Here is a 25,388-nt window from a genome sequence, read left to right as displayed (position 1 = left end):
TGACGGCTGGACGGGATGATTCCCTCAATATAAAGTCAGCGTCACTCAAGAATTATGCTAATTGCGCTGGATCTAACCATGCAAGCAGGCAGTAATTTTTGCTCTACAACCAGACATGTAGGTTGTTTTTTCCACGTGTCACCATAACTTTAACTCTAATAAAGTCTTTGACTTAAATGTGCTTTTCACTTCCTGTTATATTGGTTATATATAACCTAAAAGTTTATATTTTCACAAATTGAACTTTTTTGAGGGTATTGAGGCAATACCCTCAATAAACCTATATTTAGGGGTTTGCAGAGAAGTATTTTTTCATGTTTTTAAAATCCCACTTAAAGGCTGTCTGTATGCTACTATAGGCCACGTGGGCATTCTCTAACAAGGCTCAGGTTAACTAGTAACAGTCCAAACAGTGTCACTAACAATGTGTATCATTATTAACCATAAATGATATTTTATGGTCTAGAAAGTCTTGTTGACTGAGTTAACCTGGTATTACATTTAGCTCTAATTGTTTGTTTTTGAAATTATAGAGAGCATCTGTGTACATTAAAGTCTATAGGAGGCAACAAGCAAAAAAAAAAAGAAAAAAAAATCCAACCCGTGGTGAGGTCAACATATAAAAGTACAAGGTTTATTAAAATTGCTGACCTCATCTGAAAATATCGCTTGGGACATATTATCGACAAATGCAAAGTTTGTGGGGAAACGGCTTAAGCTCCTGGGCCAATTCCATTACTATAGTTTTCTCTTTCTGCAGGATGACTTTGCTATGTGTTTTTGTTTACATCAATCTTACTCTTTTAAACTATGGATAAAATATTAGCATTCATTTAAATGTAAACTTCCTTCATCATAAATAGTTTTTAGGATTTTTTCAGAATATTTTTTTCAATATTTCTGCTGCTGCCTCGCTGCATAAACGTCACTTAAGACGTAAGTAACGGAGGCCAGAGTGAGAGGGACAAGACTAACATAGAAGGTGCACATTACGCTAACATTGTAGCAAAAAAAGACTGTATGTGATCAACTTGGTTTTAAAGCTTCACTAACAGGTCTTTAAAGAAAACATTAAACGAGTCTTGCGTTTTGACTTGAAAGCACCGAGGAGGAAGACGTGCACAGCCCAACAACAAATAATAACCAAGAGTGAGAAAAAACCCTGAGGGAAAGAGAGAGACCTAAATGGAAATGAAAATATGAAGGGTGTCCTATGATGTTTTAATCCCCCCCCCCCCCCCCCCCCCCCCCCCAACACACACACACACACACATTCCGTTCTCTAACTCTCTCCCGCTCCCCTCTATTTTTATTATTCAGGACGCTACTCCTGTCGTTTATGGCTACGTAAGATTTATGAGTTCTCTCGCACCCAGCAGTGTGTGTGTGTGTGTGTGTAAACAGCCCGACTTTAAAACAGATAGCATTCGCTGTGGGCAGCAGAAATGAGAGGATGAGCTCGGTGTAGGTGGAAGGTGGGAGCCTGAAATGTGTCCCTTTGCAACTTTTCCTTTAAACCAGCCTTTGTGTGGACTGAAGGATCTGCTAACCAACCTCATTACACATTAACCAAACAGCTAATCAGCTACTTTTTTGTCTTTCTTTTTTTTTTTTTTTTTTTTTTTTTCATGTGTGGGAGAGACGTGCATGTGGAGAAATAAGCAGAACGGATTACACCTATGCACTGACTTGCAAAAGCACGCCAGTGCTTGTGGAGGACGGCTGTTTTTCTCGGATGGAAGACTCGCATCGACTCTGCATGTTTCGGATTGAGTCACGGATATTGGGTTTCACAACTAAAACGCGGTGCCTTCCTGAGCCATGGAAATCTTCTTTTCTTTTTCCACTTTTTTTTTCTCCTTTGGGACTATAGATATATAGGCCACTGAGGATGACAGAGGAATTCCCTTTGATTCTGTTTTTCAAACGATTTTTCTATGCAATTTTAATACATTAAAACTCTGTGTTGCTGTAAATGCCAATGTTAAAATATTGTACACAAGTACAGAATGACTGTTTTTCACAGGGCTCCAACTGTGAGCTATTTAATTTAGCCGCTGTCACTTTAATTGCTGTATTATGTAAATATAGCAGTATTAATAGGCTATGAACAGTGGTACCATTAATATCATTGCCGCAGTTACAACATGCAGTTTTAATAACTGTCTATCAAATGATGAACTGACCCTCCATGCTTCTGCCTGTAACCCGCGGCCATCATACACTTCCTTTCACACCTCAGGATTATATTACATAAGCACGTGTCATTACACGATATTACATCACTCACAGACGTACACGCGCACACACCCGTAGAATTTCAACATTACAATCACTGGCAACTTCATGAATATTTTCCATATTTATGTAGCTGCATTAATGCTTAAACGATATAAATTAAATTATAGAGAGAATGCTTCTACTATGAATAGACAAATCAGTTCGTGTAGAAATAGTAATACATTCTACACATCAATACAATATTCATAGAATACAGTTTTTTTTCAACATTTGCAGCGTCCTAATTGTCTAAAAATAATGGAAAAACTACCCTTTATGCCAGGTTGTAAAATCGTCAATGCCTTCTCATCCTATAATTCTATTAGCGCGTGCACAGCACCCATGCACAAACTTCAGACTTCGTTCTTATGCAGGCTGCATCATGACAAATAATGCCAAAAAAAGTCCGAACTTACCGGAATATTTCCTATTTTCCCCTGATGTTTTAATGGAGGAAAACGGCTTCCAGAAAGCTCCTAAGAACTGAAGTATATTGCGGGAAAAGGGGCATGCAGAGGGAATGGGAAAAAGGTAGGAAAGAGAAAGAAGACATATGCAATGAAACACATCTCGGTAAAATCAGATACAGAGGCGGGTCACCACTTGTACTCTAATCGAATGGTTGGGTCAGCAGCGACCGCTTGACTTCAAACCCTAAATAATTCACAAAAAAACAACAACAACAAAGAACGAGTAAGGATAAAGGTTGTGCTAGAGGGTGTGAGATGTTATTGAGTCTGGTTACCATAATTACACATTTGTCTTGTTTCCCTCAAAATAATTAATTAAATAAATAAAACAAACAAACAAAAAACACACTGATTTAATATTCAATAATGATCTTGCTTATCTCGTCATGCGTACGAAAATGAGTTATGTAGGGAATAGAGGTATGGAATATATAGAATGCATTAGAAATTGTTCATTTGCAGCAATGGCCTAGAATAAATAAACATAGACTTTGTTTAGGTCAGAAGGATTTGCGCAATAAATAAATACATAAATAGCTAAATTGCATACTTAAATCATAATTACCCAACAGAAATAATGCTCCAGTTAGCACACACGAATTAACACAATAAGAGATAAATATATATGAAATCTAAAAACTGCAATCGAAATCGAAAGGCATGCCCCAAGTGCATCAAATGCCTGACTCTTGCTATTAAAAGTGATCATCAGAATTTAATGCAGGGTCTCTTTTAAAAACCTCAAAGGTTAAATAAACTTCATAAATATTGAACACATCCCCCCCCCCCCCCCCCCCCCCCCCAAAAAAAAGTCATAAATTCTGTTAAGCACCAAACGGGGATTTAAGAGAAGCAAAAAATAGGGGGAAAACAGAAAGAGAGAGAGAGAAAGAGGGGCGAACGAAAATGAGAACAGGCCCCATAAAGCGAACAGCTGTTTGATCCACGCGGCCCATAAATAACTCAAGCATCACTGAGTGAGAAAACACTCATTCCGGACAGTCCTGTGGACAGTCTTACTGCCGGGCTGAGGACCCACAGCAAGAGATCACATCTAGCTCTGTCCACAGATAAACACATATCCATCTGCTGCTGTGCGGGTCCGTAAACACTGTATAAAGCTGAACTCAATAATTATATAAGCGCATCACAGGATGAAAAGCGTATTCCATGTTGTTGGCTATTATTATTAAAGTGCTGCAATAAAATCTCAGAGTCGTTCTGCTTCTGCTTCTCCTCCTGACAGCTTCACCCAAACACATAAATCAAACGCAAAGGATCCCCCGACCTCCCCGTACAAGCCTACATCACCACCACTACTACTACCACCAGGCTACTACTGCTCCTGCTGCTATAAAGTTATTTATCGTTTCCATCCAAGAACTCACGCACCGCTCTGGCTACTGTGCATCCCCATTCCAGCTCCTTCAGTCGGGGTCTCCTCAGTGTGCCCCCCTCCCCCTCAGCCCCGGCGGTTACGGTCTGATATTTGCAGCCGCAGAGCAGGCAGGAGTGGACTAGTCTAAAGTTGCCCAGAAAGTGATGCAAGGGCCGACTAGCTTAGCCAGCTAGCCTGTATGCCGAGACAAAGAGAGGAGGCCGCCTCCAGAGCCCCTAGAGCCCCCAAAACAGCTGATGAGCCTTTTTTTTTTTTTTTTTTTAGAGGAAGAGGAGCCTGGGGGAGAGAGGGGGAGTTCTGGCTGCAACCAGGACTCATAATACCACAATATGGATGGAAGCTTTTCTCTGTAAAAGTTTAAAAGGAGCTACAAAGAAGCAGCAGAAAAAGGTGTGCAACAAAGGCTGTTGGCGTATAATTTAACAGAATGTGAAGTGGATGTGAACAGCAGGTTCTAGACTCCACGGAGATGGAGACATAGAGGGGGAAAGGAAAGGAGGAGCGCTAAATGAAACAAGTGTGTGATTTTCTCTTTCTCTTTTTAATAAATACAGCAATACTGCAGCATATAGCTGGCTGTAAACATGCATGGATTAGGATAACGAAGGCCTTTGTTTTTCTGAGACTTCATTGCATCCTACAGGTCTACTACTACTACTTTTTATGAAGATGTATTTTTTTTAAGGCTGAGAGGGTTTATGGGACCTGATGCTGCTGGGCTTCAAAGTTTCATGGTCTGTAAAAACTTTCATGTGGCTTTCTCCTCTTATCTCTGCCGGGTCTGGTGGTGCCATCACCAGACCAGTCTTGCACCCCACACCTCCCCAAACTTACACACACACACACACAAAGTTTTTTTTTTTTCAGAAAACACATGCACACACTGACTCTTTAGAGATACGCGTTTAGTGAGATTAGTTGGACATAAAAAATCTTTTTCTTTTTCTGCTGCAATTTCCTTAGTGCTTGTTTTCCTCTGACCTCGGACATGATTCAAACACAACTTAAACACATCACACCCTGTTATATTTTTTCAATGCTGTGCCTAACAGGAAAAGCTGAAACCTCTCACTTAAGCACTCACACAGTGACATATTGGGTAACAGCTTTCTAAAAGTGACCTTTGACCCTGGAGCACCAATGGATAAGCTCTGCAATGATCAACTAACTGGTCACAACTAGAATTCCAGTTTCTGCTTTGAACACTTTGACTCAGACTCTGATAACCTTTAGCACTCAGCTTTATTTTAAGTTGCAAGCATGAGCAGTCGAGGCAGACTCAATAAGTCCGTAGACTTTTAAAGTATAGGTCTTCAATCCACAGCAGTTATTGAAACAGCACATCCATACTGACACTGGCATATGGACATATTAAATAGGATTTGTTAATTTATTTTAGTTGGAATGTCATTGATAATATGCCTGCAACCCACCTGTTTCTATAATTATTCAAACTAGCTTGATATTAATCTATTTAACCACATCGCAATGATTTTTTTCCTTTGTCAGTGTTTGGTTTCAGATGTGAGGTTTTAAATAATCTCTGTCTATGATGTCAGATAAATATAGCTGGCTGTTCAAATGAAGTCCACATCATTTGAATAGTAGCTTAGTACACGCTTGTCTGCAAATGCTGCTAGACGCCTGCTGGTAAGTCTTTTGTGGAGCTTTCCATGATGAGGTACCTAAGAACTTTAAAACAATCTGACCTTACCTTAAACAAGCTATCTGCTGAGCACATCCCCCATGTGCATCCACTTTCTGGATTTGACATCATGTGCAACATCAATGGGCTTCTGGCCACTTGCATTCTTTTCAAATGATCACAGTGGTTAGCATTTTATTTAGATAGAAAATTGTGTCACAGAAGAGAAGCTGTTAGTTCATGCTTTCTAAGATGAAAATATTAACATCAGAATTTTTGCATTATGATGTCACATTAAATCATGATGATTTACTGTTTGCCGGAATTAATTTATATCTGATTTTTTTCCATGTTTGCTCATTTTACTCTAAAAGATTCAAAGTTCAAAACATTATTTCCACAGTAAACCCAAAATTAGCCAGTGTTTAAATTTCACACATGCTTTGTTGAATAAAAATGAATAAAAATACATTTTATCACAATGACACACACCTTTCTTTAGAATAGATGGAATACCTGTTACTCTATCACTTTGGGATACTTCCATGTCACTTTTGGTCGATAAGGACACCCACTGCCATCACCACCACCTTCCTCAGAAATCAGTCAATGTCCATACTCTTTGTGTCCAAAAAAGACTTTTTCATCAAGTCTGTTTGCAGAGTTTCTTCGAGTGTAATGAGCTCGAACAGCCATGCAGCAGTGATACCAACATCACAGACACAACAACAAACCTAGCAAGGCAACACATTTCATCTCCTCCCCTCTTGCAGATGACATGCCACTTTCAACACCATTTTTCAGAGGGCAGCTATGCACCAGGGAAAGAAACAGAGAGAGAGAGAGAGAGAGAGAGAGAGAGAAGTCTTACATGTTCATCTGCTTCCAGTTTGTTTAACTAAGGAGTGGGTCTCAGAGGGGGTGAAAGGACTTTTGGTTTGTTTCCCATATTCCATTCTAAATTTAATACAAGAACAAAATGCCTGAAAGGTTAAATTAACCAAATTCAAACAATTCAAGTGCATGAACAAGCATTTTTTTTAAACATCTCAGCCAAGGAGCATGTTTGTGTAACTTTACTATGTGGAAAATTACTAATTCATATCTTTGGTGTTGTTGTTTTATTAGTAAGGCTTACCATCACGAGCTACTAATGTCTGTTGCTGTAGACACATAACTGAGGCATTACACTCTTCCTGTGTACAAAAGACCTGTTTGAACTCTAATTAAACCACGTGCTTCTGCTGAAGCTGCTTTCTGCTTCATGGCCCCTCAAACTCAAACAGGGATTATGCACAAACATCCAACAACAAGAGCTGAGCCTAACAAGTTCTTACATCCCTTATACCCTTTCATTGTATGATTTTTTTCTTTCCTACACTTAGCTCCTTGTCTATCATTTTAGTCCAGTGTTACTCTCTTCTACTGCTCCAGGCAGGGTCGCACAACTTCCCAAAGAACTAACCCCATTTCCCTAACAGTCCTAAATCAGAAACTCATACCATCAACGCCTTCCTTTGACACTGAGTTAATCTTTATCAGAGATGCTAATCTTTGACCTCAAAGTAAAAGAAAGCCCTGACACTAGGAGAAGGAAAGAAGGGGGGGTCTTGGGGTTTACTAGAAGGTATGATGTGGGGGTCGAATTGTTCTTTCTGCTCCTGGGCCATGAAAAGTGCCAAGCTCACCAAGCCTGTCAGGCATAGGTTGGACAGGGATGGATGTGACCTCCATGCACGTGTGTGTGTGTGTGTCTGTTAGGGGGGGCAGGTAGTATTCACGAAGTGAATGGTCAGCAAGTTACATTTTTACCTAAATGTGTAATATTGAACAAAAGCTCATCACAATAGGAAAAAGCTGGCAGTTAATGATACAGTCAGCAATGTCTCAAAAAACTTCCAAGATTTACCAAATATTTTTTTTCAATGTAAGATTTCATGTATACCTATAAATATTAAATTGCTCTTAACAGTACGTAGACTGTAGGTACGGGGGAATAACACCTGGCAGTTATAAAGCAATTACACTGTAAATGTTACTCATAGGGGAGGAAAGGACATACATTACTACTAGTGGTGCGGGCTACTGAGCATATTAAACTCCACTTCTTACATTGTAATTAAGCATTACTTTTAGATGTGTAGACTTCCTGACCTTTATTTAAATTCATAATCAAACACCATATAATATAAATGCTGCATATTAAAATGAAATTGTTTATCTGTAAATATTACATTCAAATTTAATAGATTTCAAAAGTGACCTAAAATTTGAGTCAGTCTGTAATTTTTAACATTTTCATTTTGACTCATACGTCTAATAGGGGGAACCTGGTTATATTTAATTTTTAATATTTCTTTATTCACATCTAAGACAGATGCATAGATGGTGATTATATTGGTCAGTATTGTGCACTGCTGAAACCTGTTACAGGTAGTGACATGCAGGTTTGGTCTGATGCTGGGCTTCTCTCTGAGGAATGTTTCAGGTGGAACAAATGTCAATAACTGCAAAAAATATATACAAGACCCACCAGTTAAATAGTGATGGGTGGGTGGTGGGCGGGGAGAATGGTGGTAGTGGGATTACACAGTCTGTTCTTTCTGGATCATATGCTGAAGACCAAAAATATCGACATCACAGAGTTGTGTACCTCATCAATATTTAACTCACTTTGACATAGATTATTTATTAATGCAGAATAGAATGCTGCCACTTGTAGAATTCCATTAGATTTGGTGTGTTATTATGGATTAGAGGAGAATAAACACAAGGTCTCGTCTGACCATGTTTTTTGTAGAATTTGTCATTGTGGCTGCCTGTTGGTTAAAAACAATCATTTTCTGCATTTGAGAGTTAGTCCATGTAGGGACAGGAGCAGTGATATGTGTCTATAGTAATTTGGGGTTTGGCAGGGCTTTCAAAATGGATTTTCCTAAGTTATTATATAGCTCTGAGGCCTCATTACACTGAATGTTGAACAACTTCCACCACTATAAAAGGTCTGCATCCATTTCCTGACAACATGGTCCTCTTATGACGCAAGATTCAGAAAAAGAAGCCAGTGATAATCGGGCCACTTGGCCTAGCAGCAGACAGTAGTGTGTTACAGCGGGAGAAAGCGGCTCTATGGATCCCAGCCAGACCTGTCAGCCTTTATACACAGCAACAGTGTTAGTTGTACTTGCCCCTACTATTTTACTGTGATTGGTATTCTGCCCATACTTTGTCAGTGATACACGAGGAAATCAATTAAATCGCAGCTGTGTTACACTTGCTGTGGGTTTTTCATAACTTTTAAATCTCTATACCCGGAACTTAGCAAAATACTTCAAGGTAAGTCCAGAGGATCTAACCACTATTACACGAGATGGCATAAGCAACTCAGATTTAGCCTGGAAGATACAGGGTGGGAGTATTTGATATTTTCAGCATTTTAGAATATGGCCGTTTTTAAACTTGATTAAAATCATATATCAGTTGACATTAGATGTAAAAATACACAAGAACAAACAAGCTAGGTTTTTAGAAATAACTGATTTCTTAGAAACAACAGAAGACAGCACTTTCCTTTTTTGCTTTCCAGACTGGTGGATGTGAGCTCTCAGGAATAGCTCTTCTTATAGTTACCAAACCTTTAAGTGCTTATCTTTAATCATAATAATAATAATAATAATAATAATAATAATAACAACAACAATAATAATAATAATAATAATAATAATAATAATAATAATAATAGCATAGTATAGTAGTGGGCTGTTTTCCTTGGATGACTGCAGTTATGTGTGTTGAGACATTTCTACGTTATTATATCTACAGTTCATAAATAATATGGAGACTACATAAATGAATAAAGCCACAGTTTTGACTCTGAAATCTTGTTCTTTCACAATAAATGTGTTAAGGGGTTCAAGATCTGATGGCTGCATGGTAAATCTATATTTAATGCACTTTTTATGGACCTTAATTTCTCACCTCAGCCATTGTATAATTTGATTGTGATCCAGTTTTGCTTATGGTGTTTTCATATCCTTGTGATCACCCAATAAATGGACCTACGTCTTGGTGTAAGGAGGAGAAAGGCAACGCATTAGACCGAATAATTTCTGTTTGTAGTTATTTTACAATAGTTGCACTTGTAATTCGACGTCTATTGATAACCACTTCGTTTAAAATTGGTTAGAGCTAAAATCTGTTTTGTAGGGCCAAAGGGTGAGATGGGGGTTGATTTTTTGAGTAAGCAATCGTCACACTATCCCAAATTTCGTCGTGGCTAGCATGCATCTTCCTTCTTTATACACAGCAGCCATGTCCCTATTTGCAGAGACTCATTCTCTCTGTCCCACGCACACATGCTAACACGCACATACTAACACCTCACTTAGTCTAGCAGGTATACTGCTTTCCAAATGTGGGGCGAGTGAGCAGGGAGGCTGAGAAAGTAAGAGACAGAGTTCGCCCTATTTTCTGTTACCAATTCGGATGCATCTGTCTTCAGTTGCCTACACGCACGCACGCACGCGGGCAAAGAAAAAATGTGTTGGCTAGCAATAGAGCTTGCACGCGGTTTCACCCCATGGATGCCTGTGCGAGTTTGAGAGAGACCGCGGTCACACAACAGATAATTAATGACATGTCAAGCGGTGGAGTGTGTGGAATGGGGACGCCTCGGGAATAAGCACGGGGACACTGAGCAAGAAGCAACCCGACAGACCTTACCTGCGCTCTTGGCGTGTCTTTCCAGATGGATATCCTCCTGGTGTTCGGTTTTTTTCCTGGGTGCAGTCTGTTTTGGACACGGACGGACACACTAGCTGCAGTTAGGATGACCACTGAATCCTCTCCGAAAGGCTTGGGCGTATTTTTTTTTTTAAATTAGTTGTACTTAAATACAAGCAGTCGCTCCTAGAGGTTGGAGTCCAAAATGGCACTAAAACGTTATTTATGCCAATTAAAGCCGACGTTTAAACTGCACCGTTACCTGTTATTATAGCACTGGTGAGCTCATTATGGCGCTTCTGTGACACGGCGTAAAGGAGACGCCAAGCGTTTGCACGACCGGTTTGGGAAAAGACATAAATCTGGAGCGGCTGCTATAAATCTCCAGCAGTCAAGCCTACCTACAGCAAGCACGCTGACGGAGCCTGCTCGGTCTGGGGCTCGCGGTGCTACTTTACCCTAAACGACACACCGCGTGCACGCGCTCACCCCCTCCGCCTTATGCTGCAAAACTCCCCTTGTAGCGGGCTGGTACGTTCCTGGTCAAAGCCAGATCCAGGGCTCAAGTTTGTCTGCTCTGTCGTCCGAGTTGACACTGTCCACCCGACTAACGTTTGGGAGAGTGCTGAGCGCCGGTGGGCCTCTTTCTGAGCTGGACTTCAGAATAAAAACGGATAGAGCTTTCCTGCATTGAGGGTGACGCTGTATTCCCTGGGCTGCTTTTCGCTGTTCCTTCCCCTTTCTTCCCTTCTCTTTCGTTTAACTAAAAAGAGGGTCGCGCAGTCCTTCTCTGCCCTTCTCTATCTTCGTCTTGGTGAAAGCTAACTAAATCCAAATCCACCAGGGCTCTGCTTTTTTTCTTTTATTATTATTATTATTATTATTATTATTATTATTATTATTATTTTCTCCTGTGCTACTACTAGCAATGAGTAACCTTGGTTACCTAAAACCTCTTCAGACCAAAGCAATCTACGTTTAAGCCTAAAACACGTATCTTCAGGAGCGTCGTAACTGCTTCTTTGGTTACTGCTGGAATATAGTCTCTTCTTTCGGCGGTCCCTGCTTTTCTGGACAGGCGGCTTGACACCGTGAACTGTTCCTGAAGCACTTTGCGGTCTGACAACCTAGACAACCTGGGGAATCTGGGAGGGAGAAAAGGGAGTTCTGGTTTTGTTCCTGTCCAATAGGGGAGTGTGGTTAAGGTGCACCAGAAGGGTTAGCGAGGTTCACCGTAACCTGCCTGTTCATCCTGTCTGTGCAAAGGCCAGATGTTGATTATTACATGGCGTCAAACTGCGCGAGATCAGAGGAGAGGAAGAGGGAGAAGGAGGCCGAGAGAGCAGAAATTCCGCTGTGATTTGACCTGCGCGTTCACAGAGGGGAACCATTTCCACGTCGCTTGGTTTTACACATTTAGTGGGCGATTTTAGCCTATGTGCAATTACTTTAAGATCTCCGATGAATTCATTATTAATGTTAAGATTCAAAAGTTGCATACAACCACGTAACCAAGAGATATAGGCCTATTTATTTGTTCAAATCTATGATGTTGATGTGATATACCAACGGTGACTGGAAATGAAGTGTTATAGCAACAGTATTCTAATTGGAAACATCGAAGGAGCGCAGTTTGTTGGGGATGATCTGGGGACATTTTGGACAACCAGCAGTACCGTAAAACTTTCCACGTGTGGATTTCAAGTCCTGTTTATCTTTACTTGCTCCGATACAAACAGATACACTTGGCTTTGATTCCCCCCCCCCCAACACACACACACACACACACACAGACACAAAAGAGAAAAAAATGCTTGTGCAGTTCATGCTTGTAAAAGATGCGTGTGTCATCTGCCCACGCTTGTAAACATGCCCTCTACACACACAATGAGAGATAAAGAGAGAGAGAGAGAGAGAGAGACAGCGAATGAGTATGTGAGAGACAAGTTCAATTACACAAAAGTAAAGCCGGTATTTTTAGTTTGCTGTTATGATAGGAGAAAGAGAACGGAGAAAGGAAATCAGTTCGCGCCTGCTCTCTCCCTCCACTCCTGGTGGAAACATTTCCGGCTCAGCAGCTCGGGCTCTCTTATCGCGCTTGTGCTGGCTCTCTGGCCCGGATCAAATGGGTGATGGAGGGAGAAAAAAAATGGAGCTCTCGGGCTTTGGATACGGTTTCAGCGTCTCATTTTTCACAAACTTCGAATCACTGCCGTCACGCAGACGTTTATAAATTAGCAGAAGGATTCTTACTGATTTATTTTCGAACGGGTAATCATCTCCGCGCAAGAAAGAGCTCTGGAAGTACCTGGCGCACCGAGCGTGAGAGTGGATAACTCCGGCCAGTAAGAGATATCGGATTCCAGGTTTATTATTATTATTATTATTATTATTATTATTATTATTATTATTATTAGTAATAATAATAATAATAATATACCGTCGTGCTTACATTGGTTAATAGTGTGTTTGTACTGTAATAAATCTTTCTTGTTAGGGGTCCTTTAAAAGAATGTAACCGGTTTTTGTAAACATTATTTTTCCCACGCTAAATCTCTCCCTCGTTAACGTCCAGCGGCTGCAGATTTATGAGGCCGAGTGGATTTATGTTTTGACTGTTTTCGAGGAAACCCTACTCTCAGTGTTTTTCTGCCTTTCCATTTACGTTTTTTTTTTCGTTTTTCGTTTTTCGCTTTACCCGCTAGCAGGCAATTAAACCGGGATTGTCTGCAAGCGACTATTGAGCACGATGTATTGAAAAATACAATTCAAAATTAAAAAAGAAATCAGTTTAACTTTAGGCACCAGTCTTCTGCTAGAAGTGGGACACATTTTGAGCACTGTTCAGTTCGACAGTGCTGCTTCTTCATTTGGATTTATTCCGCCTTTACATGAACAGAGTTTTTTTTTTTTTTTTTTTTAATACACTTTATGATTGTTATTTTAAATGCGGTCACAACAAAAACATTTTTGCTATGTAACATAGATATGTATAATTTCACAAAATCGCACTGTCTGATGTATGTGCCGCAAAAAGGTTACATGTCATTTTATTGCGTTAATATGTGGCTACTATATCTCTAGTTTGTGTGTAAATAGAGAGGGCGTTAAAATTGAACTAAATATTTTAAATACAGCTTTCAAAAGAATGATTCACTCTTTTCAGAATGGTCGTTCCGAGGACTGAAAATATTTCCTGCTAGGGAAAAAGAACATTGAAGCAGTCAATATGGCTGCCAGTCTCAGCAGTGAGTGGGAAGATTCCTTGTGTGAGGTCTTGTGTCTTGTGCCTACTTGCTTTTGCTTCTCTTTAAGATGCGTAGGATTGTACCTTGTCTTTGACCATGTGCAATAAAAGGATGCTTCAGTCACAGTGAATGTTAACAGAAACGTAGGACGTAAGAGCAACACAAGAAAACAAGCAATGGAAAGGATGAAAAGGAAGGTACTTCGACAAACTGCTCTTAATGAGAAAAAATACGGGTATCACAAAATCCGCTACCGACAATACCCGTTATATTGAAACATGTCCTGTAATATGATAACGTTAGCTTTGAACATCTGTGCCGTGTTTTATACTGTTGCGGACTCTCCATGCATATATATTTCACATTTGGTTAATTGGCCAAAAAAGACAGTTAATAGTAAACATAGTATGATCAAATATTGTCTTTACTTTTGGATTTCTTTTTAGAATTTTTCTATTTATTTTTCTGACCATTGTAATTATAAAGTGGAAAGTAACCCGTACACAAATGCTTATTTCTATTCCAATAGCATTTTAGCTGCCTCTTTTATTCTCTGCTAAAATGAGCTGCCAGTGTTACCATTGCCCTGCAGCGGGTTTCAGTATAAACATTAATTTCAGCGTCAGTTATTTGTGGTCTTTCAATAGAAGGCACGCCTCAGTAACACATTAATGCCTAATAGTAATTTCTTTCCACATTTGTATTACAGAACATAAGGCTACATAAATACCGGACCAAGTGAACACAGTTCGGTCTCAGAGAAGTTAAACGTGGATAACAGCAGCAGCTTGAATGGATGTCAGACAGTGAGTGATATCATTTCTCAGCACCGTTTCAAACAACTATTTCAGATGAGTCTGAGCTGGAACTATCTTGCTGAACCAAACATACTTAACTGTGGACACATGCCTGAGATAAAATAAGATAAAATCTTTCAAGAACTATTTCAATGCTGCAGTCGTGGAATATATATATATGTATATATATATATATATATATATATATATATATATATATATATATATATATATGTGTGTATATATATATATATATATATATATATATATATATGTGTGTGTGTGTGTGTGTGTGCGTGTATGCCTGTGCGTGTATGCGTGAGGGTATTGGGGGTTGGTGCCACCATCCACCCCCTTTTCTATCTACAGAAATGAGGCGAGATATTGTTTTTGACAGGGCGGCGGAGAACAGGAATACACATCTTGAAAAGCGCCGCCTTTTGTTGCTGCTGCCGTTATTATGTGATGGGAGGCCGGCGGAGAAGCTCTAATTTGGTTAAACTAAGGTTTACACTGCTGCTGATGGCCAAGCGGGGAGCGAGACTACTGAGGGAGAGAGAGTACCATGATGCGAAGGGGCCCGGCCTTAACTGTAAAACGATTCGAGGGGCACATCCATCAGTTCCAATACCAATTGTAATTTGTTTTGTAATTTGTAATAAAAGTATTAATAAAATAATATTAATAACATTCAAATCTGTAAACAGTCTTGCAGTTCATTGTTTGCAATGCAGCAAATGTATCACACCAAAACAACGCAGCAAGCCTAGTACACTGTAGAGCCATTCTGAGCTATGAGATTAGCCGATGAAATTCCATTTACCTGGCCTGCTCTCCTTCCCTCCCCTCCCCTCCCTCCCCTCACACACACACACACACACACACACACACACACACACACACACACACACACACACACACACCTACTGGCAATGGCAATAACTAAAAATGGAACATCTCATAGTGTCTGGCTTTCCATTACAAGAGGGCACACGAAAATGCAACCCACGGACACGTAGCAGACACGTGTGAATATAAACATGGAAGGGGAAATAGAGAGGAACGTCCTCCCATGTCTGCATCTTATTTTTCTCACCACATTAGAAGCTCTGACTCACGGTGAAGGATTTGAGCCAAGGCAGAGACACTGAGCTCTGACATGTGTAATGGCGAACATCTCCATTCCGATGGGCATCCACAGAAAAGGGAGAAACAAAACTTTATTTGTTGCATTAAGTTAAAGTTGATGCCACAAAGCGCCTAACGGTAGATAATTTAAAATGTACAATAAGATGCAGTTAGGTTTGTTGGTATGTAAAAAGTCCATCTTCACCGCAAAGCCTGTTTCAGTGCAGAAAGCAGCCTAATGATTGCATTTCACTTATAAACCAGGGACTTAATGAAGTTCAACAAGGTAACCGGCGTCATTTACATCTTTAGTCCGACTTCCTTGGCTGAGTTACGTGGTTTCATTTCTGCCTCACGGCTAGATAGATGAGCTTTTCCTGGCCCATAGGTCCTTTTTATGAGATTTCATGCCGGCCGAGCGTGCCCCGGTGTGCCAAATTTAAACAAATCTCCCGTTAATTGGTCGTCTCAGTAATTCGAGACCTGAAAGCTACAGCCAGATACTGTCATGCTGAGGCGGGAAAACCCGAAACGCCCCGAGTAATAATAACGTGTAAAAACAAAGCTAAAGGACAGAAAGAATAAAAAGGGGCCAAGAAGGAGGAGAGAGATTTAGTGGAAATGGAGCCGGAAGAGGAGCCAGTGGCGCAGCCATGGCGTGAACTCTTCCTGCTCTCCTTCCTCTTTCCCCTGTACCGTCGGTCCATCGACCGTCATTTTCCCCCGCCGTCTTACACACAGCGCAGGAAACCGTGATTTATCGTGGGCAGCGCCATAAACAACAGCGCTCCCTCACAAACACACAACGGCAGCCCCGGCCGCACGCTGACACCGTGCCTTACAATAAATCAAGAGAAGTAGCTAGCTGGGAGAGAGAGGGGGAAACGAGAGAGAGAGGGAGGGAGAGGGTGAGAGAAGGAGAGAGAGAGGGAGAGAGAGGGATGGACAGAGAGTCAGGCAGATAGAGAGAGATGTAAAAGCAGACATGAAGTGATGGACGAAAGATGGAGAAGAATATCCAAGTGTTTCTTAAAATATAAACAGCCGTCGGCTAACATTGCACCGCTCTCTCTCTCTCTCTCTCCCTCTCTCTCTCTCTCTGGTTTGCAGGCTGCTCGGCTGCACGCTACAACCCATAAACAATGGCTGATGGTGATGATGATAGGTGGGGGGTGATGTGTAAACAACACGACAGAAACATGCACGATATAAAAAACACACGGCGAAAGACGAGTATTTTGGGGGCAATATTTACCACGATGTTAAAGTAGCCTATGATTCACAGAGAGGGATGCGGGAGAAGGCGGCGCAGCGGCGGAGAAGATGAGGAAGGAGTGTGGTTTCCCCCCATGCAGTTCCTTTCCTTCCGCAATACTCACGGTGTCCACAACGACCCGCAAGATACACGCCCGTCCAAATTTGTTTTATTGCAGCCTCCTTCTCTCTTTTCTCTTTCCCCCCTCTCTCTCTCTCTCTCTCTCTCTCTCTCTCTCTCTCACTCACTCACTCCCTCTCTCTCTCTGTTGGTGTTTCTTGGTGTCTACTCTTCTCCCCTCTTTCTATTTTTTCTTCTCGCTCTCTCTCCCCGCTGTTGGGGGGGGGGGGGGGATTTTTTTTTTTGAAAGGACAGTTCTACGTCAAGAGCAGCGGCACATCTCGCCGTTATATTCCTGACGAATACATATCTATTCTACAACCTCTGCATTAATTATTTAATGAATCACGTGACGTGTTGTTCGGGGCGGGAGGTGTTTGGCGTGGTGGTAGTGGTGGTGGGGGCTCTCTCCGTTTGTGGGACCCACACGGGCCCGTGGATGCATGCATGCTCGCAGGAGTCCAAATGAAGTAAAAAAAAAAAAAGAAGAAGAAGAAGAAGAAAAGGAAACACTTGTGTTGACTTTTCAGTCGGAGGATGTTCGTGTGTAGGGTAAAGCAGTGGAGGCCTGGGACAGACACACAGAGGGGCCGATAAAAGATGAATTCGTCTTTTAAAAATGACTGCACGCCTCACACTTGTTCTTCGTTATTGCTCACTGTCATCTCTTTCTCAGCTCGCCGTCAGCCGACCAAAGAAGCGGGATTCCTTTCGTTGCTCCGTCTTACATTTCAGCCTGTGCTATACTTCAGTGTTTCTAGCAATAGGAAATACCCGATGATGGCGGCAATAATTTATCAGATATACAGCACTCCGCGGGCGGAGTTGATTTTTCTTGTTTCGGTGTCATATTCACACCAGTGTTGAAGCTAAACTAAATATTTAACGGTAGCAAAGACTACCTGCCATCTGCGTCAGTGGGAACAAATCCCCTTAAATCTGTTTGTTTGATAATTAGGACAGACATCCTGTTACGCGTCTGGAAACCCAAAACTAAATATAAGGCAGGCTTTTCTCCGAACTCTATAGTATAATAAAATTCAGAATTAAATATTTTGCTTGGACTCAATTATCCAAACGTTCATCTTACTTTTTTTTTTTATCCCATTAAGAAGCTGTTGGTGCGGTGGCGAAGTGTAATTCCATTAGAAGGAGATTTGTATTACTTATTTAGAGTAGCAAAGAAAAGAAGAGAGCTCTCACAAAAACAAAACAAAAAAGAGAAAGACACCACAGAGGAAGAAATAAAAGAAAAGAATAGATGAAGAAACAGCCAACTGACAAAAACCCCGCCGTGAGGCCGACTGGGCTGTAACAATAGAACGTTGGAATCCCTCTATTGCTCGCTATCAAAGCTCGAGCCGACTCCAGCAGAACAATAGAGACTTGGAGTAGAAAAAAAAATGTTGAGGCTCTGAAGGCTAACCTAGCTGCTGAGTAGCAAATAAGAAACACTTCAAGGTCAAAGCATGGGCCTCGGGATCCTCAAGAAAGCGCTGATTTTTTCCCCCCATGGCGATGGAGAGAGTTTTAAAGAGCTTTCAGAAGTTCATCTTTTAAAACACAAAGGCTCCTCTTTTATAGGAGCCTTTGTGTATAAATAAAGAGCAGTTTTCTCAAAAGTGCAGTACAGAAATGCAACTGGCCAGTTTGCTTTTAAAAATACAATCTACCCATGACACGTCTCCAAATAATTGGCAAAAGGAAACAAATGTGGCTGTAAACTATTATCAGTGACAGACCTGCGTGGATGTGTATTTATTTCTTTTTTCTGATGCAATAAAAACATGCAGATACTCCTTTAAATTTACGCTGCCAGCACCGCGGAGATTTTTACCCACAACAAGATTGAAATCAAACATTTGCCGTGGTGATGATGGCGTCTTTAATGACGGCCATAAATTATAGCAATCACAGTTTGAAACAACAGCTAAGATAAGCAGCAGCGGAGGAGACCTGGGCCGGCCTGACAATAGCCATACGAATCAGCCCTGTAAACTTGGCACAACCACATGCAAAGCCATTACCCCAACACACCAAACCGTTTCAAAACGTCCCAAAAGCGACGGGCGGATGAATTTTCACTCATCTGCATCTTTATCCATTGATATCATGAGAACAAAATGACCCATGCATTATTTTACATTTATACTCCTCGAATAATTCACTTATACTCAGCATTACAACACAACACCGCGCGATCCACGCCAGCTTCAAATGGTTAGTTTAACATTTATCAATTGAACGTTCCGGATTAAAACTGAGAGCCAGCACTTGGAAAGACTGTAAAGGAGTTCTTTGAGATCCTGGTGCTTTCTAGGTCAGTGATGGATTAAGACAGGTAGATTCTTCCTCGTCGTTAATGATTAACTAAGTTTTGAATAAAAAGAGAGAAATCTTTTGTTAAGATGGATAATGGCCTTAAAATGAAAGTGCCGAGATGTGACTAAGCGCTCACACATTCGAGGTGATAAAATGTCTAATAATAATAATAATAATAATAATAATAATATCAGTAGTCACAGTAGTAATAATAGTAGTAGTAGATGTGTGTGAGAGAAACAGGGGAGACAATGAGAGGGAGAGAGAGAGATTGATTTAGCCTGCCCCGACACGTTGCCTTTTACTGCGCCTCGTAAATCTGTCTCGAGATAGCAGTACGCATACAACCATTTCCCCCCCTAATATTCTTCTCCACGTGCGAGACGTGAGGTCTTCCCTCCGCTCTGGGATTCAAGCGGTGACGTCCCCGGGTCGGTTTCACGAGTATAGTTTTAAACATCCTACAACCGAAGGACTATCTTCTTTTACTCCTTCTTCTTCGTCTTCCTCGCTGCTCTATATAATGAACCACTCAGTCACATTATTATTTATGCCAACATTATTATTATTATTATTGTTATTATTATTATTATTATTATGAAATGAAGTCTCCATAACTGACATCAGAATCCTGTTCGAAACTCGCCTGCATGGAATAATTAGAAAACACAACCACAGCTGTGGGTGTTTTTTTGATCAGACAGGTGGGTTAGTGGCTAACCCTCACTTTAGTTCATTTTAAAGGGAAAAGGGGAAAAGTATGGATTAGTTTCAAATTGTTGTCTGTTAGGGCTTCACAGTAATTTATATCGTGTAGGATATTAGCAAGCAGCTAATATATCCGCGTACAGTTTATTTATTGTGTTGAAATATCAATAATAGAGCGTGATATAAACTGTGGGGCTGATTGATATGGGGCAGGGCAGTCGTAGTTAGCTGTCAGATTTTCACTTTACAAGATTGTGAGGAACAAATCTGAAAAAACATCAAAACGGAATGGAATGGAAAACTGGACAAAAAAATTAAGAGCAATAAATTTAAATTCAAATTAATGTCCAACTTCGCTTAATGTGTGTTTGTTTTTTTGTTTTTTTTAGGAAAAATGAATTAAACTCAAAGTACAAACACATGATGGTGGTCAGCGAGTCCGTAAAGAAAGTATCCAAAAGGTAAAAACACGCAAAAAGCACAATTAGACAATTATTTATCATATCATTTATCATACACATTTGATTTTTACTATCATCATTACTGACGATAGACAGTTATAGTGATCCCCCCTGTTACAGGGTATTTAATGCAGCATTAACCTGCACAAGCAACGACAGACGCACACCAAAATAAATATTTTGCCACGAACGCGCCATTTGCAACAATATTATAATGCTCAGACTTATTTTAGAAACAATGATAAATATTATAGCATGAAAAGAACTGATAATACTACTCAATGTCCCACATTTACAACTGTCTCTGTTGCCCCTGTGAAGTTCTAGCTGTATTAAAGACATATTATTAATTGAAATCGTCACTGTGGAATTGAGGGTAAGCCAGCGTGTAAATGATTGAGATCTTTAGAACATGACACTCAGATATCTTTTTTTCTAAAATGCTGGAAGACGATTATAAGTGACTTATAATAAACTTAAAAAAAAACGGCACATTTGACCAAATCCTCATTCTTACGTGTCTCCGATTTGCTGCTCTCAGCGCGCTATTCCAGCTATACTTTATATGAACAGGCAGTGAGTCTTTGTCATTAGGATGCTGCAGTAAAAAGTACAGAGAAGTTGGTTAATCCAGCAGTATAAATAGGCTTGTATGGGCCTAATGCTCCGCCATTAGTCATACAGGCAACAGAAACCTATTTATCACTCACATGTAACGGATATGAGCGCTGCATGCTGTATCGTACAATGGTAACTTCATCAGATTGCAGGCCTGCTTGTCTCCAAATTTCACTGGAAATCTGACAACACTTGTTCACAAATTGACACGTGATTTCTTCATTATACATTTATTATCAGGGACGGGAACATTGGAGTTGAATACGAGCCAGCTGCAGAGCTGAAACAAAAAACAAGCAAACAAATGATTATCAAAAGTGTTTAAACCCCATTAGAATCATCATTCCATCTTTCTTTTTGTTCTGCAGTGAAGTCCACTCGAAAGCTCTTCTCCCGTCCTTGCTACTAATAAAATTATTAGTGCTGATAAAGGCAAGACACTAGCAATTTCTGTAATTCTTCATTGCCTGGGTTAACGATATAATAATATTTGAGCTCGTGATTAATTGGCACATTATTGAAAAAAAAGTATTTAATTATTTAGAACACCCTTTGACTAACAAGGCACGGCCACTGCAGATTGGAATCTAAAAAGAACGTGTATGCGCGTGCTGCTACTTGGCAGCCGCTATTTGGCTCTCTCTTTTTAATACTTAATACGTGTCTACTTTTAAATGGCTCTCCCGCACGCGCTCATGCACGCGCTCAGCCCGTGCAGCAGTAAAAACCTGGCAACCATATATCTCTCGTGACGACCTCCTCCTGCAGCCCGCGCGCCTACACTGTGACCTCTTCGGCTCCTCGAGCTCTCCAGAATAATAAATTTCTCAGGCAACGTTGATGCTGGGAGAGAGGGAGGGAGGGAGGGGGGGGGGGCATTTGTCTGGCAATTAGCAAACGCGGGCCAGAGAGGGAAGGAGGGAGGGAGGGAGGAAAAGACAGAAGTTTGTGTAACTTTTGTGTATCTGTGTGTGTGTGTGTGTTCCAGTCTATGACGATCGCTGAACACATGCGCTCATATTCGGTGCCTGGCACTTGAAAACTGATGTTCCACTGCATGTGTGAGTGTTCTGTTTCCTGTGCAAAGCTGCTGTTGAAACATCAGTTCCATCGGTTGGCTCAGAGCCTCCAAACAGCGTGCAAAGCAAAGAGCTGCTTGTCTGTAAACTGCAGGTCACATCTGCCTGTATGATCCCCGGCTGTTTCATGCTTTTACTTTATAGGTATTTACATGCTAATCCCCCTGACACTACAAAAGAAATCTTCTTTTGGATTAAGCGAAGTATCAGGTTGACTACTTGCCAGTCAAGCTACAGAGAAAATACTTCACACAAGCGTACAGGTACAAAGTATCTTTCAGTAAAGGAAAGCTCAGCAGACCTTTGCGATATAAGAGAGATGCTGTTTGTCTGTTTTTTTTTCAGTGAAACTGCAAGAGCTCAAAATAGAAATTGCATTAAGTCACTTCAAGAATTGGTCCTTTATGAATCATATTATAGTATTTTAATATCCATCACTACACTCAACATTAACATCGAGGGATCGGTCAAGTTTGAATTTTCCCACATAATTGTAATATTGTATTATAGATTTATTCACCTGACTGCAATATTCTTTACCAAAATGTTCCACATAATGCACAAAAACACTTTTCTGTCACATGCTGGAATGGCTTGCCTATTTTTAAAACTGCATCCATTAGTTCTTAGGAATTAACAGAAATGTAGTCTTCATAACAGTTAAAACAAAAACAAAGAATCGTAACAAAACAGCTGGTCTACAGCTTTTGTACGTTTTCCACATCTGTGTCTGTATGTTCTGTTGCTGACTCATCTGTGAAATCCTTACCAAATGTTGCACTACTACCAACATAAGCATAACATCTTTGAACATTTTGAACCTTAAAAATTGAAATGGTTACTCTGAATACTTTTATAGTTAACTGTAATTATACAAACCCTTGCCAACCCTATAAACCTTATGTAATAACTAGAAAACACCAATTCATTTAAAAAGATATATTTTGCTAACTATCAGCTGGGTCACAGGGAAAAAACAGATTGTGGAAAAAGAAATGATAGAAGTTTCCAAAGATTTCCAATAATGCTCAGAATATCACAGTTCTATAAACTTCAACCTTTCCTGTCGTAAACTATTTGTAAAATGTGGCATTGAAGCACTCCAGCTTCACATTTGTTGTAAGTGGAAAAACTGTCAATTAACGATCATCTTATCTCAATGGAAATGTGTGAAACTGAACTGGGATTGTGCATGGACACATCTTTTTCCAAGTTACTCTTTAGCACATGGCTGACCTGAGCAAGGCAAAGTGCATAGCACAGTTTTAAGGATCCTGCCATCAGTGAATACACAGCAGCTCATGTATAAATATCTGACTGCTTCTTAGTGGTTCATTTAAAAATGTCTTTGACGTTTAATGTAATTGAAATGTCTTATAATTTCAATAAATATACACAGACACTGTTATGACTGATACACAACTTCTTGTTTATATACTGGTTGCTTTGCTGAATCAGTACTATTGAAGACACACACACACACACAAACACACACACACTGGCGAGAACGTCCACTAGTTAAAAGACTACTAGCAGCTTTAGCAGCCATGCAGACAGAAGGGGCACACTATGTTTACATTATCATCGAGGTCTGTGCAACATCAGGACTAACACATCTACGACACAGTTTCGCTTTTTAGCTCTCAGGACCAGACGCAGAGAACCCTGGTCTTATATTCTCTAAACGACAGAGGGTTCAACGAAGGAAAGACATTTCCTTTAGTTTCAGATGAATCAAACCTCTACACCACACGTCAGTTGAAGTCCCAGTCAGCAGTGGCCTCTTACTGACCCCTGTAGAGGTGGATGGGTTGTCTGCTGTCTGTCTGTTTGGGTGTGGGAGTGGAGATATCGCTGTTGTACCCCTGGGTTACAGTGCCCTGAACTCAGTCTGTTATGACTAAATGGCCTGGTGGCTCTGGAGGTCTGGGAATGTCCGAGGGAGCGCAACCCAGTGAGGTCAAGGGGGACAGGGAATAGAGGGGGTAGGTATGGTGTGGAGGACGAAGAGGGGAGCCACAGGTCAGCCTCTGGTTTCAGAGCCACTGGACCTCATCGGTCAGAAAAAAACATGTCCCCTGGTTGAACCCTCTGTGGCCTTAGCTTGGCCATTCCGTATATGACCATTGATTTTTTTTCCTCCTCCACCTCTCCTTCTCTTTTTTCTTTCTATTCCTTTTTGTCCTTCCTTTCCACGCATCGAATCCCGCTGCAGCGCACGTCCCCTTGAGAGGTTGAAGGCCCATCTACCAGAACGCTACCCCTTAATTCGAATCGCTGGCAGATTGATTTCTGAAGGGGTCAAACTGAAGTGAAGGCGCTTCTTGAGGCCGTTGCTGTTAGGCTCAGCAGATAGCGGAGGCCCTGAGCTCGCATCGCGACCGGCGATCATTGGCAGTTCATTTGAAAAGCCTCCCGAACCGTTTGTTTTCGAGCTAAATTGTTTGGAAGCGCAACCGAGAGAGTATCCATTAACCAGCGCGCCCCCTCAGTTCGCTTAATCCCCCCCACCCTTAATCCCCCAGACGCCCCTGTCTAACTGAACGCTGTATTATTCATATTCCGACTGCAGTGTATGTAGCCTGCACCTGGCAAACAAAGTACACACACACACATACACTAAAAATATCTCATTAAAAGGTATAGGTCCTAAACCACAGAAACACTTTATGACCGCAGAAACGCAGCTAAGACAAAATGCATAATAAGTTCCGGGAACCAGAAATTATTCATGTGGGCCTTTCTGTCACATATTAGCAACAACATTTATAATTTTCCTTGAGTAATGCGAACCTCCATAGGCATCCTTGTTAAGTTAGCAACTCGATAATATTATATAACCTATAAAAAGTTAAAGATCAGCCTTTCGAAAAAGCACACAAAAACGGGCTCTTTAAAAATACCACGCGTAAAAGACGTACCGTAGCACATTCGACGCACAACAACAGCTGTTTAGGAAGCGTCAGATCTCGTGGGTGACAAACAGACGCAGAGTTGACACCAATGGTTGCATAAACTGACGGAAAAAAAAAGAGCACAACACCGGCCCGTCATCTGTGGCCGTATAGGTCGCCAGCAAACACACACAGGCTGATTCCAACACAAACACTCTCCTAAGGCGCTTAAAGTCAAAGAC

The 25,388-nt window shown here is 40.8% G+C and overlaps 1 protein-coding gene across 13 annotated transcripts in view; it reads right to left on the bottom strand.

Annotated features, from left to right (window-relative positions):
• The window catches only part of hoxb3a (homeobox B3a), an 80,257-nt gene that overhangs the window by 11,224 nt on the left and 43,645 nt on the right, over window positions 1–25,388 (bottom strand). For 4 of the 13 annotated variants that reach the window (XM_019358331.2, XM_025906671.1, XM_019358336.2 and 1 more), the window contains one exon: window positions 2,697–2,763. The exons of 3 other annotated variants lie outside the window; for them this stretch is intronic. The gene's annotated coding sequence lies outside the window, so the exon portion shown is untranslated. Of the gene's footprint in view, window positions 1–2,696; window positions 2,764–4,142; window positions 6,223–6,310; window positions 8,093–10,516; window positions 11,305–16,944; window positions 17,208–25,388 lie in introns of those variants that run through there. 6 more of the 13 variants (XM_013272106.3, XM_013272105.3, XM_019358334.2 and 3 more) reach the window with 6 other exon arrangements.

Source organism: Oreochromis niloticus, linkage group LG4 (assembly GCF_001858045.2).
Source record: "Oreochromis niloticus isolate F11D_XX linkage group LG4, O_niloticus_UMD_NMBU, whole genome shotgun sequence".
NCBI classification, from domain to species: domain Eukaryota; kingdom Metazoa; phylum Chordata; class Actinopteri; order Cichliformes; family Cichlidae; genus Oreochromis; species Oreochromis niloticus.
Note: the sequence above shows the minus strand (reverse complement) of the source record. Positions and strands in the feature narration are given on the sequence as shown.